We start from the raw sequence: 16228 nt of genomic DNA, 5'->3' as shown, positions 1-16228 counted from the left end.
AAGCCAAGCATCGTTATCAGGCCAGGCAGTTAAGCCAAGGGTCCTTATCAGGCCAGGCGGTTAAGCCAAGAGACTTATCAGGCCAGGTGGTTAAGCCAAGCGGCCTTATCAGGCCAGGCGCTTGGCGGCCTTATCAGGCCAGGCTGTTAAGCCAAGCGGCCTTATCAGGCCAGGCGCTTAAGCCAAGCGTCATTATCAGGCCAGGCAGTGAAGCCAAGCGTAATTATCAGGCCAGGCGGTAAGCCAGAGCGTCATTATCAGGCCAGGCGTTAAGCCAAGCATCATTATCAGGCCAGGCGTTAAGCCAAGCATCATTATCAGGTGTGGCAGTTAAGCCAAGCATCATTATCAGGCCAGGCGTTTAAGCCAAGCAGCCTTATCAGGCCAGGCGCTTGGCGGCCTTATCAGGCCAGGCTGTTAAGCCAAGCGGCCTTATCAGGCCAGGCGCTTAAGCCAAGCGTCATTATCAGGCCAGGCAGTGAAGCCAAACGTAATTATCAGGCCAGGCGGTAAAGCAAGGGCCATTATCAAGCCAGGCAGTGGAGCCAAACGTCATTATCAGGCCAGGGGTTAAGCCAAGCATCATCATCAGGCCATCGGTTAAGCCAAGTGACTTTTTCAGGCCAGGCGGTTAAGCCAAGCGTCATTATCAGGCCAGGCGGTTAAGCAAAGCGTCATGATCAGGCCAGGCAGTTAAGCCAAGCGTCATTATCAGGCCAGGCAGTGAAGCCAAGTGTCCTTATCAGGCCAGGCGGTTAAGCCAAGCGTCCTTATCAGGCCAGGCGTTTAAGCCAAGCGTCATTATTAGGCCAGGCGTTAAGCCAAGCGTCATTATCAGGCCAGGCAGTTAAGCCAAGCGTTATTATCCGGCCAGGCAGTTAAGCCAAGTGACTTTATCAGGCCAGGCGGTAAGCCAAGCGTCATTATCAGGCCAGGCGGTTAAGCCAAGCGTCCTTATCAGGCCAGGCGGTTAAGCCAAGCGTCATTATCAGGCCAGGCAGTTAAGCCAAACGTCATTATCAGGCCAGGCGGTTAAGCCAAGCATCATTATCAGGCCAAGCGGTTAAGCCAAGCATCATTATCAGGCCAGGCGGTTAAGCCAAGCATCATTATCAGGCCAGACGGTTAAGCCAAGCATCATATCAGGCCAGGCGGTTAAGCCAAGCGTCTTCATCAGGCCAGGGCGTTTAAGCCAAGTTACTTTATCAGGCCAGGCGGTTAAGCCAAGCGTCATTATCAGGCCAGGCGGTTAAGCCAAGCATCATTATCAGGCCAGGCGGTTAAGCCAAGCATCATTATCAGGCCAGGCGGTTAAGCCAAGCATCATTATCAGGCCAGGCGGTTAAGCCAAGCATCATTATCAGGCCAGGCGGTTAAGCCAAGCATCTTCTTGAGGCCAGGCGGTTAAGCCAAGTTACTTTATCAGGCCAGGCGGTTAAGCCAAGCGTCATGATCAGGCCAGGCGGTTAAGCCAAGCATCATTATCAGGCCAGGCGGTTAAGCCAAGCATCATTATCAGGCCAGGCAGTTAAGCCAAGCATCATTATCAGGCCAGGCGGTTAAGCCAAGCATCATTATCAGGCCAGGGCGGTTAAGCCAAGTATCATTATCAGGCCAGGCGGTGAAGCCAAGCGTCTTCATAAGGCCAGGCGGTTAAGCCAAGTTACTTATCAGGCCAGGCGTTAAGCCAAGCGTCATTATCAGGCCAGGCGGTTAAGCCAAGCATCATTATCAGGCCAGGCGGTTAAGCCAAGCATCATTATCAGGCCAGGCGGTGAAGCCAAGCGTCTTCATAAGGCCGGCGGTTAAGCCAAGTTACTTTATGAGGCCAGGCGGTTAAGCCAAGCTCATGATCAGGCCAGGCGGTTAAGCCAAGCATCATTATCAGGCCAGGCGGTTAAGCCAAGCATCATTATCAGGCCAGGCGGTTAAGCCAAGCGTCATTATCAGGCCAGGCGTTAAGCCAAGCATCATTATCAGGCCAGGCGGTTAAGCCAAGCATCATTATCAGGCCAGGCTGAAGCCAAGCATCATTATCAGGCCAGGCGGTTAAGCCAAGCATCATTATCAGGCCAGGCGGTTAAGCCAAGCGTCATTATCAGGCCAGGCGGTTAAGCCAAGCGCATTATCAGGCCAGGCGGTTAAGCCAAGCATCATTATCAGGCCAGGCGGTTAAGCCAAGCGGCCTTATCAGGCCAGGTGGTTAAGCCAAGCGGCCTTATCAGGCCAGGCGGTTAAGCCAAGCATCATTATCAGGCCAGGCGGTTAAGCCAAGCATCATTATCAGGCCAGGCGGTTAAGCCAAGCATCATTATCAGGCCAGGCGGTTAAGCCAAGCATCATCATCAGGCCAGGCGGTTAAGCCAAGCATCATTATCAGGCCAGGCGGTTAAGCCAAGCATCATTATCAGGCCAGGCGGTTAAGCCAAGCATCATTATCAGGCCATTTAAGCCAAGCGTCCTTATCAGGCCAGGCGGTTAAGCCAAGAGACTTTATCAGGCCAGGTGGTTAAGCCAAGTCATTATCAGGCCAGGCGGTTAAGCCAAGCACATTACAGGCCATGCGATTAAGCCAAGCAGCCTCATCAGGCCAGGCGGTTAAGCCAAGCGCCTTATCAGGCCAGGCGGTTAAGGCGGCCTTATCAGGCCAGGCGGTTAAGCCAAGCGGCCTTATCAGGCTAGGCGGTTAAGCCAAGGGCGACTTTATCAGGCCAGCGTTAAGCCAAGCGTCATTATCAGGCCAGGCGATTGGCGGCCTTATCAGGCCAGGCGGTTAAGCCAAGCGGCCTTATCAGGCTAGGCGGTTAAGCCGGGCGACTTTATCAGGCCAGCGATTAAGCTAAGCGTCATTATCAGGCCAGGCGGTAAGCGTCATTATCAGGCCAGGCGGTTAAGCCAAGCGTCATTATCAGGCCAGGCGGTGAAGCCAAGCGTCCTTATCAGGCCAGGCGATTAAGCCAAGCGACTATCAGGCCAGGCGGTTAAGCCAAGCATCATGATCAGGCCAGGCGGTTAAGCCAAGCATCATGATCAGGCCAGGCGGTTAAGCCAAGCGTCATTCAGGCCAGGCGGTTAAGCCAAGCATCATTATCAGGCCAGGCGGTTAAGCCAAGCATCATTATCAGGCCAGGCGGTTAAGCCAAGCATCATTATCAGGCCAGGCGGTTAAGCCAAGCATCATTATCAGGCCAGGCGGTTAAGCCAAGCATCATTATCAGGCCAGGCGGTTAAGCCAAGCATCATTATCAGGCCAGGCGGTTAAGCCAAGCATCATTATCAGGCCAGGCGGTTAAGCCAAGCATCATTATCAGGCCAGGCGGTTAAGCCAAGCATCATTATCAGGCCAGGCGGTTAAGCCAAGCATCATTATCAGGCCAGGCGGTTAAGCCAAGCATCATTATCAGGCCAGGCGGTTAAGCCAAGCATCCTTATCAGGCCAGGCGGTTAAGCCAAGAGACTTATCAGGCCAGGTGGTTAAGCCAAGAGACTTATCAGGCCAGGCGGTTAAGCCAAGCATCATTATCAGGCCAGGCGGTGAAGCCAAGCATCATTATCAGGCCAGGCGGTTAAGCCAAGCATCATTATCAGGCCAGGCGGTTAAGCCAAGCATCATTATCAGGCCAGGCGGTTAAGCCAAGCATCATTATCAGGCCAGGCGGTTAAGCCAAGCATCATTATCAGGCCAGGCGGTTAAGCCAAGCGTCCTTATCAGGCCAGGCGGTTAAGCCAAGAGACTTATCAGGCCAGGTGGTTAAGCCAAGCGACTATCAGGCCAGGCAGTTAAGCCAAGCGTCATGATCAGGCCAGGCGGTTAAGCCAAGCATCATGATCAGGCCAGGCGGTTAAGCCAAGTGTCATTACAGGCCAGGCGGTTAAGCCAAGCATCATTATCAGGCCAGGCGGTTAAGCCAAGCATCATTATCAGGCCAGGCGGTTAAGCCAAGCATCATTATCAGGCCAGGCGGTTAAGCCAAGCATCATTATCAGGCCAGGCGGTTAAGCCAAGCGTTTCATAAGGCCAGGCGGTTAGCCAAGTTACTTTATGAGGCCAGGCGGTTAAGCCAAGCGTCATGATCAGGCCAGGCAGTTAAGCCAAGCATCATTATCAGGCCAGGCGGTTAAGCCAAGCATCATGATCAGGCCAGGCGGTTAAGCCAAGTGCCATTACCAGCCAGGCAGTTAAGCCAAACATCATTATCAGGCCAGGCGGTTAAGCCAAGCATCATTATCAGGCCAGGCGGTGAAGCCAAGCATCATTATCAGGCCAGGCGGTTAAGCCAAGCATCATTATCAGGCCAGGCGGTTAAGCCAAGCATCATTATTAGGCCAGGCGGTTAAGCCAAGCTTGCTTATCAGGCCAGGCTTTTAAGCCAAGCATCATTTTCAGGCCAGGCAGTTAAGCCAAGCATCATTACAGGCCAGGCGGTGAAGCCAAGCGTCTTCATAAGGCCGGGCGGTTAAGCCAAGTTACTTTATGAGGCCAGGCGGTTAAGCCAAGCGTCATGATCAGGCAATCGGTTAAGCCAAGCATCATTATCAGGCCAGGGTTAAGCCAAGCATCATTATCAGGCCAGGCGGTAAGCCAAGCATCATTATCAGGCCAGGCGGTTAAGCCAAACATCATTATCAGGCCAGGCGGTTAAGCCAAGCATCATTATCAGGCCAGGCGGTGAAGCCAAGCATCATTATCAGGCCAGGCGGTTAAGCCAAGCATCCTTACCAGGCCAGGCGGTTAAGCCAAGCATCATTATCAGGCCAGGCGGTTAAGCCAAGCATCATTATCAGGCCAGGCGGTGAAGCCAAGCGTCTTCATAAGGCGGGGCGGTTAAGCCAAGTTATTTCAGGCCAGGCGGTTAAGCCAAGCGTCATGATCAGGCCAGGCGGTTAAGCCAAGCATCATTATCAGGCCAGGCGGTTAAGCCAAGCATCATTATCAGGCCAGGCGGTTAAGCCAAGCATCATTATCAGGGAAGGCGGTTAAGCCAAGCATCATTATCAGGCCAGGCGGTGAAGCCAAGCGTCTTCTTAAGGCCGGCAGTTAAGCCAAGTTACTTTATCAGGCCAGGCGGTTAAGCCAAGCGTCATTCAGGCCAGGCGGTTAAGCCAAGTATCATTATCAGGCCAGGCGGTTAAGCCAAGCATCATTATCAGGCCAGGCGGTTAAGCCAAGCATCATTATCAGGCCAGGCGGTTAAGCCAAGCATCATTATCAGGCAGGCGGTTAAGCCAAGCGTCTTCATAAGGCCGGGCGGTTAAGCCAAGTTACTTTATCAGGCCAGGCGGTTAAGCCAAGCGTCATGATCAGGCCAGGCGGTTAAGCCAAGTATCATTATCAGGCCAGGCGTTAAGCCAAGCATCATTATCAGGCCAGGCGGTTAAGCCAAGCATCATTATCAGGCCAGGCGGTTAAGCCAAGCATCATTATCAGGCCAGGCGGTTAAGCCAAGCATCATTATCAGGCCAGGCGGTTAAGCCAAGCGGCTTATCAGGCCAGGCGGTTAAGCCAAGCATCATTATCAGGCCAGGCGGTTAAGCCAAGCATCATTATCAGGCCAGGCGGTTAAGCCAAGCATCATTATCAGGCCAGGCGGTTAAGCCAAGCATCATTATCAGGCCAGGCGGTTAAGCCAAGCATCATTATCAGGCCAGGCGGTGAAGCCAAGCGTCATTTCAGGCCAGGCAGTTAAGCCAAGTCATTATCAGGCCAGGCGGTTAAGCCAAGCATCATTATCAGGCCAGGCGGTTAAGCCAAGCATCATTATCAGGCCAGGCGGTTAAGCCAAGCATCATTATCAGGCCAGGCGGTTAAGCCAAGCATCATTATCAGGCCAGGCGGTTAAGCCAAGCATCATATCAGGCCAGGCGGTGAAGCCAAGCATCATTATCAGGCCAGGCGGTTAAGCCAAGCATCATTATCAGGCCAGGCGGTTAAGCCAAGCATCATTATCAGGCCAGGCGGTTAAGCCAAGCCTTATCAGGCCAGGCGGTTAAGCCAAGCGCTTATATAGGCCAGGCGGTTAAGCCAAGCGTCATTATCAGGCCAGGCGGTTAAGCCAAGCGTCATTATCAGGCCAGGCGGTTAAGCCAAGCATCATTATCAGGCCAGGCGGTTAAGCCAAGCATCATTATCAGGCCAGGCGGTTAAGCCAAGCATCATTATCAGGCCAGGCGGTTAAGCCAAGCATCATTATCAGGCCAGGCGGTTAAGCCAAGCGTTATCAGGCCAGGCGGTTAAGCCAAGCATCATTATCAGGCCAGGCGGTTAAGCCAAGCGTCATTATCAGGCCAGGCGGTTAAGCCAAGCATCATTATCAGGCCAGGCGGTTAAGCCAAGCATCATTATCAGGCCAGGCGGTTAAGCCAAGCATCATTATCAGGCCAGGCGGTTAAGCCAAGCGTCATTCATCAGGCCAGGCGTTAAGCCAAGCTTATCAGGCCAGGCGGTTAAGCCAAGCATCATTATCAGGCCAGGCGGTTAAGCCAAGCATCATTATCAGGCCAGGCGGTTAAGCCAAGCATCATTATCAGGCCAGGCGGTTAAGCCAAGCATCATTATCAGGCCAGGCGGTTAAGCCAAGCATCATTATCAGGCCAGGCGGTTAAGCCAAGCATCATTATCAGGCCAGGCGGTTAAGCCAAGCATCATTATCAGGCCAGGCGGTTAAGCCAAGCGTCTTATCAGGCCAGGCGGTTAAGCCAAGCATCATTATCAGGCCAGGCGGTTAAGCCAAGCATCATTATCAGGCCAGGTTAAGCCAAGCATCATTATCAGGCCAGGCGGTTAAGCCAAGCATCATTATCAGGCCAGGCGGTTAAGCCAAGCATCATTATCAGGCCAGGCGGTTAAGCCAAGCATCATTATCAGGCCAGGCGGTTAAGCCAAGCATCATTATCAGGCCAGCGGTTTAAGCCAAGCATCATTATCAGGCCAGGCGGTTAAGCCAAGCGTCTTATCAGGCCAGGCGGTTAAGCCAAGTTATTTATCAGGCCAGGCGGTTAAGCCAAGCGTCATTATCAGGCCAGGCGGTTAAGCCAAGCGTCATTATCAGGCCAGGCGGTTAAGCCAAGCATCATTATCAGGCCAGGCGGTTAAGCCAAGCATCATTATCAGGCCAGGCGGTTAAGCCAAGCATCATTATCAGGCCAGGCGGTTAAGCCAAGCATCATTATCAGGCCAGGCGGTTAAGCCAAGCGTCTTATCAGGCCAGGCGGTTAAGCCAAGACTTTATCAGGCCAGGCGGTTAAGCCAAGCGTCATTATCAGGCCAGGCGGTTAAGCCAAGCATCATTATCAGGCCAGGCGGTTAAGCCAAGCATCATTATCAGGCCAGGCGGTTAAGCCAAGCATCATTATCAGGCCAGGCGGTTAAGCCAAGCATCATTATCAGGCCAGGCGTTAAGCCAAGCGCCTTATCAGGCCAGGCGGTTAAGCCAAGCATCATTATCAGGCCAGGCGGTTAAGCCAAGCATCATTATCAGGCCAGGCGGTTAAGCCAAGCATCATTATCAGGCCAGGCGGTTAAGCCAAGCATCTTATCAGGCCAGGCGGTTAAGCCAAGCATCTTATCAGGCCAGGCGGTTAAGCCAAGCACATTATCAGGCCAGGCGGTTAAGCCAAGCATCATTATCAGGCCAGGCGGTTAAGCCAAGCATCATTATCAGGCCAGGCGGTTAAGCCAAGCATCATTATCAGGCCAGGCGGTTAAGCCAAGCATCATTATCAGGCCAGGCGGTTAAGCCAAGCATCATTATCAGGCCAGGCGGTTAAGCCAAGCATCATTATCAGGCCAGGCGGTTAAGCCAAGCATCATTATCAGGCCAGGCGGTTAAGCCAAGCAGATTATCAGGCCAGGCGGTTAAGCCAAGCATCCTTATCAGGCCAGGCGGTTAAGCCAAGCATCATTATCAGGCCAGGCGGTTAAGCCAAGCGGCATTATCAGGCCAGGCGGTTAAGCCAAGCGCCTTATCAGGCCAGGCGGTTAAGCCAAGCGTCATTATCAGGCCAGGCGGTTAAGCCAAGCATCATTATCAGGCCAGGCGGTTAAGCCAAGCATCATTATCAGGCCAGGCGGTTAAGCCAAGCATCATTATCAGGCCAGGCGGTTAAGCCAAGCATCATTATCAGGCCAGGCGGTTAAGCCAAGCATCATTATCAGGCCAGGCGGTTAAGCCAAGCATCATTATCAGGCCAGGCGGTTAAGCCAAGCGTCCTTATCAGGCCAGGCGGTTAAGCCAAGCGATTATCAGGCCAGGTGGTTAAGCCAAGTCCTTATCAGGCCAGGCGGTTAAGCCAAGCGCATTATCAGGCCAGGCGTTAAGCCAAGCGGCCTTATCAGGCCAGGCGGTTAAGCCAAGCGGCATTATCAGGCCAGGCGGTTAGCGGCCTTATCAGGCCAAGCTATAGCGCCTTATCAGGCCAGGCGGTTAAGCCAAGCTCATTATCAGGCCAGGCGGTTAAGCCAAGCACTTATCAGGCCAGGCGGTTAAGCCAAGCATCATTATCAGGCCAGGCGGTTAAGCCAAGCGTCATTATCAGGCCAGGCGGTTAAGCCAAGCATCATTATCAGGCCAGGCGGTTAAGCCAAGCATCATTATCAGGCCAGGCGGTTAAGCCAAGCATCATTATCAGGCCAGGCGGTTAAGCCAAGCATCATTATCAGGCCAGGCGGTTAAGCCAAGTCATTATCAGGCCAGGCGGTTAAGCCAAGCATCATTATCAGGCCAGGCGGTTAAGCCAAGCATCATTATCAGGCCAGGCGGTTAAGCCAAGCGTCCTTATCAGGCCAGGCGGTTAAGCCAAGCATCTTATCAGGCCAGGCGGTTAAGCCAAGCATCATTATCAGGCCAGGCGGTTAAGCCAAGCATCATCATCAGGCCAGGCGGTTAAGCCAAGCATCATTATCAGGCCAGGCGGTTAAGCCAAGCATCATTATCAGGCCAGGCGGTTAAGCCAAGCATCATTATCAGGCCAGGCGGTTAAGCCAAGCGTCATTATCAGGCCAGGCGGTTAAGCCAAGCAGATTATCAGGCCAGGCGGTTAAGCCAAGCGATTATCAGGCCAGGCGGTTAAGCCAAGCATCATTATCAGGCCAGGCGGTTAAGCCAAGCATCATTATCAGGCCAGGCGGTTAAGCCAAGCATCATTATCAGGCCAGGCGGTTAAGCCAAGCATCATTATCAGGCCAGGCGGTTAAGCCAAGCGTCATTATCAGGCCAGGCGGTTAAGCCAAGCATCATTATCAGGCCAGGCGGTTAAGCCAAGCATCATTATCAGGCCAGGCGGTTAAGCCAAGCATCATTATCAGGCCAGGCGGTTAAGCCAAGCATCATTATCAGGCCAGGCGGTTAAGCCAAGCATCATTATCAGGCCAGGCGGTTAAGCCAAGCGATTATCAGGCCAGGCGGTTAAGCCAAGCGCATTATCAGGCCAGGCGTTAAGCCAAGCGGCCTTATCAGGCCAGGCGGTTAAGCCAAGCGGCTTATCAGGCCAGGCGGTTAAGCCAAGCGCATTATCAGGCCAGGCGGTTAAGCCAAGCGTCATTATCAGGCCAGGCGGTTAAGCCAAGCATCATTATCAGGCCAGGCGGTTAAGCCAAGCATCATTATCAGGCCAGGCGGTTAAGCCAAGCATTATATCAGGCCAGGCGGTTAAGCCAAGCATTATCAGGCCAGGCGTTAAGCCAAGCATTATTATCAGGCCAGGCGGTTAAGCCAAGCATCATTATCAGGCCAGGCGGTTAAGCCAAGCGTCATTATCAGGCCAGGCGGTTAAGCCAAGCGATTATCAGGCCAGGCGGTTAAGCCAAGTCTTATCAGGCCAGGCGGTTAAGCCAAGCGCATTCAGGCCAGGCGGTTAAGCCAAGCGCATTATCAGGCCAGGCGTGTTAAGCCAAGCGCATTATCAGGCCAGGCGTTAAGCGTTATCAGGCCAAGCTTTAAGCCTTATCAGGCCAGGCGGTTAAGCCAAGCTCCTTATCAGGCCAGGTGGTTAAGCCAAGCACTTATCAGGCCAGGCGGTTAAGCCAAGCGTCATTATCAGGCCAGGCGGTTAAGCCAAGCGTCATTATCAGGCCAGGCGGTTAAGCCAAGCGCATTATCAGGCCAGGCGGTTAAGCCAAGCATCCTTATCAGGCCAGGCGGTTAAGCCAAGCATCATTATCAGGCCAGGCGGTTAAGCCAAGCATCATTATCAGGCCAGGCGGTTAAGCCAAGCATCATTATCAGGCCAGGCGGTTAAGCCAAGCATCTTTATCAGGCCAGGCGGTTAAGCCAAGCGTCATTATCAGGCCAGGCGGTTAAGCCAAGCGACTTATCAGGCCAGGCGGTTAAGCCAAGCATCATTATCAGGCCAGGCGTTAAGCCAAGCGCATTATCAGGCCAGGCGGTTAAGCCAAGCGCATTATCAGGCCAGGCGGTTAAGCCAAGCGGCCTTATCAGGCCAGGCGGTTAAGCCAAGCGTCATTATCAGGCCAGGCGGTTAAGCCAAGCGATTATCAGGCCAGGCGGTTAAGCCAAGCGTCATTATCAGGCCAGGCGGTTAAGCCAAGCAGATTATCAGGCCAGGCGGTTAAGCCAAGCGCATTATCAGGCCAGGCGGTTAAGCCAAGCATCATTATCAGGCCAGGCGGTTAAGCCAAGCATCATTATCAGGCCAGGCGGTTAAGCCAAGCATCTTATCAGGCCAGGCGGTTAAGCCAAGCGTCATTATCAGGCCAGGCGGTTAAGCCAAGCATCATTATCAGGCCAGGCGGTTAAGCCAAGCATCATTATCAGGCCAGGCGGTTAAGCCAAGCATCATCATCAGGCCAGGCGGTTAAGCCAAGCATCATTATCAGGCCAGGCGGTTAAGCCAAGCATCATTATCAGGCCAGGCGGTTAAGCCAAGCATCATTATCAGGCCAGGCGGTTAAGCCAAGCGTCATTATCAGGCCAGGCGGTTAAGCCAAGCATCATTATCAGGCCAGGCGGTTAAGCCAAGCATCATTATCAGGCCAGGCGGTTAAGCCAAGCGCATTATCAGGCCAGGCGGTTAAGCCAAGCATCATTATCAGGCCAGGCGGTTAAGCCAAGCATCATTATCAGGCCAGGCGGTTAAGCCAAGGCCTTATCAGGCCAGGCTTAAGCCAAGCCTTATCAGGCCAGGCGGTTAAGCCAAGCATCATTATCAGGCCAGGCGGTTAAGCCAAGCACTTATCAGGCCAGGCGGTTAAGCCAAGCGTCATTATCAGGCCAGGCGGTTAAGCCAAGCATCATTATCAGGCCAGGCGGTTAAGCCAAGCATCATTATCAGGCCAGGCGGTTAAGCCAAGCATCATTATCAGGCCAGGCGGTTAAGCCAAGCGTCATTATCAGGCCAGGCGGTTAAGCCAAGCGTCATCAGGCCAGGCGGTTAAGCCAAGCATCATTATCAGGCCAGGCGGTTAAGCCAAGCATCATTATCAGGCCAGGCGGTTAAGCCAAGCATCATTATCAGGCCAGGCGGTTAAGCCAAGCATCATTATCAGGCCAGGCGGTTAAGCCAAGCATCATTATCAGGCCAGGCTGGTTAAGCCAAGCATCATTATCAGGCCAGGCGGTTAAGCCAAGCATCATTATCAGGCCAGGCGGTTAAGCCAAGCATCATTATCAGGCCAGGCGGTTAAGCCAAGCATCATTATCAGGCCAGGCGGTTAAGCCAAGCGTCATTATCAGGCCAGGCGGTTAAGCCAAGCGATTATCAGGCCAGGCGGTTAAGCCAAGCATCATTATCAGGCCAGGCGGTTAAGCCAAGCATCATTATCAGGCCAGGCGGTTAAGCCAAGATCATTATCAGGCCAGGCGGTTAAGCCAAGCATCATTATCAGGCCAGGCGGTTAAGCCAAGCATCATTATCAGGCCAGGCGGTTAAGCCAAGCGTCATTATCAGGCCAGGCGGTTAAGCCAAGCATCATTATCAGGCCAGGCGGTTAAGCCAAGCATCATTATCAGGCCAGGCGGTTAAGCCAAGCATCATTATCAGGCCAGGCGGTTAAGCCAAGCATCATTATCAGGCCAGGCGGTTAAGCCAAGCATCATTATCAGGCCAGGCGGTTAAGCCAAGCATCATTATCAGGCCAGGCGGTGAAGCCAAGCATCATTATCAGGCCAGGCGGTTAAGCCAAGCATCATTATCAGGCCAGGCGGTTAAGCCAAGCGTCCTTATCAGGCCAGGCGGTTAAGCCAAGAGACTTTATCAGGCCAGGTGGTTAAGCCAAGCATCTTATCAGGCCAGGCGTTAAGCCAAGCGTCATTATCAGGCCAGGCGGTTAAGCCAAGCATCATTATCAGGCCAGGCGGTTAAGCCAAGTGTCATTATCAGGCCAGGCGGTTAAGCCAAGCATCATTATCAGGCCAGGCGGTTAAGCCAAGCATCATTATCAGGCCAGGCGGTTAAGCCAAGCATCATTATCAGGCCAGGCGGTTAAGCCAAGCATCATTATCAGGCCAGGCGGTTAAGCCAAGCATCATTATCAGGCCAGGCGGTTAAGCCAAGCATCATTATCAGGCCAGGCGGTTAAGCCAAGCATCATTATCAGGCCAGGCGGTTAAGCCAAGCATCATTATCAGGCCAGGCGGTTAAGCCAAGCATCATTATCAGGCCAGGCGGTTAAGCCAAGCATCATTATCAGGCCAGGCGGTTAAGCCAAGTCATTATCAGGCCAGGCGGTTAAGCCAAGCGCATTATCAGGCCAGGCGTTAAGCCAAGCATCATTATCAGGCCAGGCGGTTAAGCCAAGCGCATTATCAGGCCAGGCGTTAAGCCAAGCCTTATCAGGCCAGGCGGTTAAGCCAAGCATCATTATCAGGCCAGGCGGTTAAGCCAAGCATCTTATCAGGCCAGGCGGTTAAGCCAAGCATCATTATCAGGCCAGGCGGTTAAGCCAAGCATCATTATCAGGCCAGGCGGTTAAGCCAAGCATCATTATCAGGCCAGGCGGTTAAGCCAAGCATCATTATCAGGCCAGGCGGTTAAGCCAAGCGTCATTATCAGGCCAGGCGGTTAAGCCAAGCATCATTATCAGGCCAGGCGGTTAAGCCAAGCATCCTTATCAGGCCAGGCGGTTAAGCCAAGCAGATTATCAGGCCAGGCGGTTAAGCCAAGCATCCTTATCAGGCCAGGCGGTTAAGCCAAGCATCATTATCAGGCCAGGCGGTTAAGCCAAGTCATTATCAGGCCAGGCGGTTAAGCCAAGCATCATTATCAGGCCAGGCGGTTAAGGCCAAGCATCATTATCAGGCCAGGCGGTTAAGCCAAGCATCATTATCAGGCCAGGCGTTAAGCCAAGCATCTTATCAGGCCAGGCGGTTAAGCCAAGCATCATTATCAGGCCAGGCGGTTAAGCCAAGCATCATTATCAGGCCAGGCGGTTAAGCCAAGCATCATTATCAGGCCAGGCGGTTAAGCCAAGCATCATTATCAGGCCAGGCGGTTAAGCCAAGCATCATTATCAGGCCAGGCGGTTAAGCCAAGCATCATTATCAGGCCAGGCGGTTAAGCCAAGCATCATTATCAGGCCAGGCGGTTAAGCCAAGCATCATTATCAGGCCAGGCGGTTAAGCCAAGCATCATTATCAGGCCAGGCGGTTAAGCCAAGCAGACTTATCAGGCCAGGCGGTTAAGCCAAGCATCATTATCAGGCCAGGCGGTTAAGCCAAGCATCATTATCAGGCCAGGCGGTTAAGCCAAGCATCATTATCAGGCCAGGCGGTTAAGCCAAGCGTCATTATCAGGCCAGGCGGTTAAGCCAAGCGTCATTATCAGGCCAGGCGGTTAAGCCAAGCATCATTATCAGGCCAGGCGGTTAAGCCAAGCATCATTATCAGGCCAGGCGGTTAAGCCAAGCATCATTATCAGGCCAGGCGGTTAAGCCAAGCGTCATTATCAGGCCAGGCGGTTAAGCCAAGTCATTATCAGGCCAGGCGGTTAAGCCAAGCCATTATCAGGCCAGGCGGTTAAGCCAAGCATCATTATCAGGCCAGGCGGTTAAGCCAAGCATCATTATCAGGCCAGGCGGTTAAGCCAAGCATCATTATCAGGCCAGGCGGTTAAGCCAAGCGTCATTATCAGGCCAGGCGTTAAGCCAAGCGGCCTTATCAGGCCAGGCGGAAGCCAAGCATCATTATCAGGCCAGGCGGTTAAGCCAAGCATCATTATCAGGCCAGGCGGTTAAGCCAAGCATCATTATCAGGCCAGGCGGTTAAGCCAAGCATCTTTATCAGGCCAGGCGGTTAAGCCAAGCATCTTATCAGGCCAGGCGGTTAAGCCAAGCACATTATCAGGCCAGGCGGTTAAGCCAAGCATTATCATCAGGCCAGGCGGTTAAGCCAAGCATCATTATCAGGCCAGGCGGTTAAGCCAAGCATCATTATCAGGCCAGGCGGTTAAGCCAAGCATCATTATCAGGCCAAACGGTTAAGCCAAGCGTCCTTATCAGGCCAGGCGGTTAAGCCAAGAGACTTTATCAGGCCAGGTGGTTAAGCCAAGTGTCCTTATCAGGCCAGGCGGTTAAGCCAAGAGACTTTATCAGGCCAGGTGGTTAAGCCAAGCGGCCTTATCAGGCCATGCATTTAAGCCAAGCGGCCTTATCAGGCCAGGCGTTTAAGCCAAGCGGCCTTATCAGGCCAGGCTGTTAAGCCAAGCGGCCTTATCAGGCCAGGCGGTTAAGCCAAGCGTCATTATCAGGCCAGGCGGTTAAGCCAAGCATCATTATCAGGCCAGGCGGTTAAGCCAAGCATCATTATCAGGCCAGGCGGTTAAGCCAAGCATCATCATCAGGCCAGGCGGTTAAGCCAAGCATCATTATCAGGCCAGGCGGTGAAGCCAAGCATCATTATCAGGCCAGGCGGTTAAGCCAAGCATCATTATCAGGCCAAACGGTTAAGCCAAGCGTCCTTATCAGGCCAGGTGGTTAAGCCAAGTGGCCTTATCAGGCCCGCCGGTTAAGCCAAGCGCCCATATCAGGCCATGCGTTTAAGCCAAGCGGCCTATCAGGCCAGGCGTTTAAGCCAAGCGGCATTATCAGGCCAGGCGATTAGCGGCCTTATCAGGCCAAGCTATTAGCGGCCTTATCAGGCCAGGCGGTTAAGCCAAGCTGCCTTATCAGGCTAGGTGGTTAAGCCAGGCGACTTTATCAGGCCAGGCGGTTAAGCCAAGCATCATTATCAGGCCAGGCGGTGAAGCCAAGCAACATTATCAGGCCAGGCGGTTAAGCCAAGCATCATTATCAGGCCAGGCGGTTAAGCCAAGCATCATGATCAGGCCAGGCGGTTAAGCCAAGCATCATTATCAGGCCAGGCGGTGAAGCCAAGCATCATTATCAGGCCAGGCTGGTTAAGCCAAGCATCATTATCAGGCAGGCGGTTAAGCCAAGCACATTATCAGGCCAGGCGGTTAAGCCAAGCATCATTATCAGGCCAGGCGGTTAAGCCAAGGGTCCTTATCAGGCCAGGCGGTTAAGCCAAGCATCATTATCAGGCCAGGCGGTTAAGCCAAGCATCATTATCAGGCCAGGCGTTAAGCCAAGCGGCATTATCAGGCCAGGCGGTTAAGCCAAGCGGTCTTATCAGGCCAGGCTGTTAAGCCAAGCATCATTATCAGGCCAGGCGGTTAAGCCAAGCGTCATTATCAGGCCAGGCGGTTAAGCCAAGCGTCATTATCAGGCCAGGCGGTTAAGCCAAGCATCATTATCAGGCCAGGCGGTTAAGCCAAGCACTTATCAGGCCAGGCGGTTAAGCCAAGCATCATTATCAGGCCAGGCGGTTAAGCCAAGCATCATTATCAGGCCAGGCGGTTAAGCCAAGCATCATTATCAGGCCAGGCGGTTAAGCCAAGCATCATTATCAGGCCAGGCGGTTAAGCCAAGCATCATTATCAGGCCAGGCGGTGAAGCCAAGCATCATTATCAGGCCAGGCGGTTAAGCCAAGCATCATTATCAGGCCAGGCGGTTAAGCCAAGCATCATTATCAGGCCAGGCGTTAAGCCAAGCATCATTATCAGGCCAGGCGGTTAAGCCAAGCATCATTATCAGGCCAGGCGGTTAAGCCAAGCATCATTATCAGGCCAGGCGGTTAAGCAAATCATTATCAGGCCAGGCGGTTAAGCCAAGCGTCCTTATCAGGCCAGGCGGTTAAGCCAAGCGACTTATCAGGCCAGGTGGTTAAGCCAAGCATCATTATCAGGCCAGGCAGTTAAGCCAAGCAACATTATCAG

Source organism: Palaemon carinicauda, chromosome 30 (assembly GCF_036898095.1).
Source record: "Palaemon carinicauda isolate YSFRI2023 chromosome 30, ASM3689809v2, whole genome shotgun sequence".
NCBI classification, from domain to species: domain Eukaryota; kingdom Metazoa; phylum Arthropoda; class Malacostraca; order Decapoda; family Palaemonidae; genus Palaemon; species Palaemon carinicauda.
The sequence above is the reverse complement of the archived record's forward strand: the minus strand, read 5'-3'. Positions refer to the sequence as shown.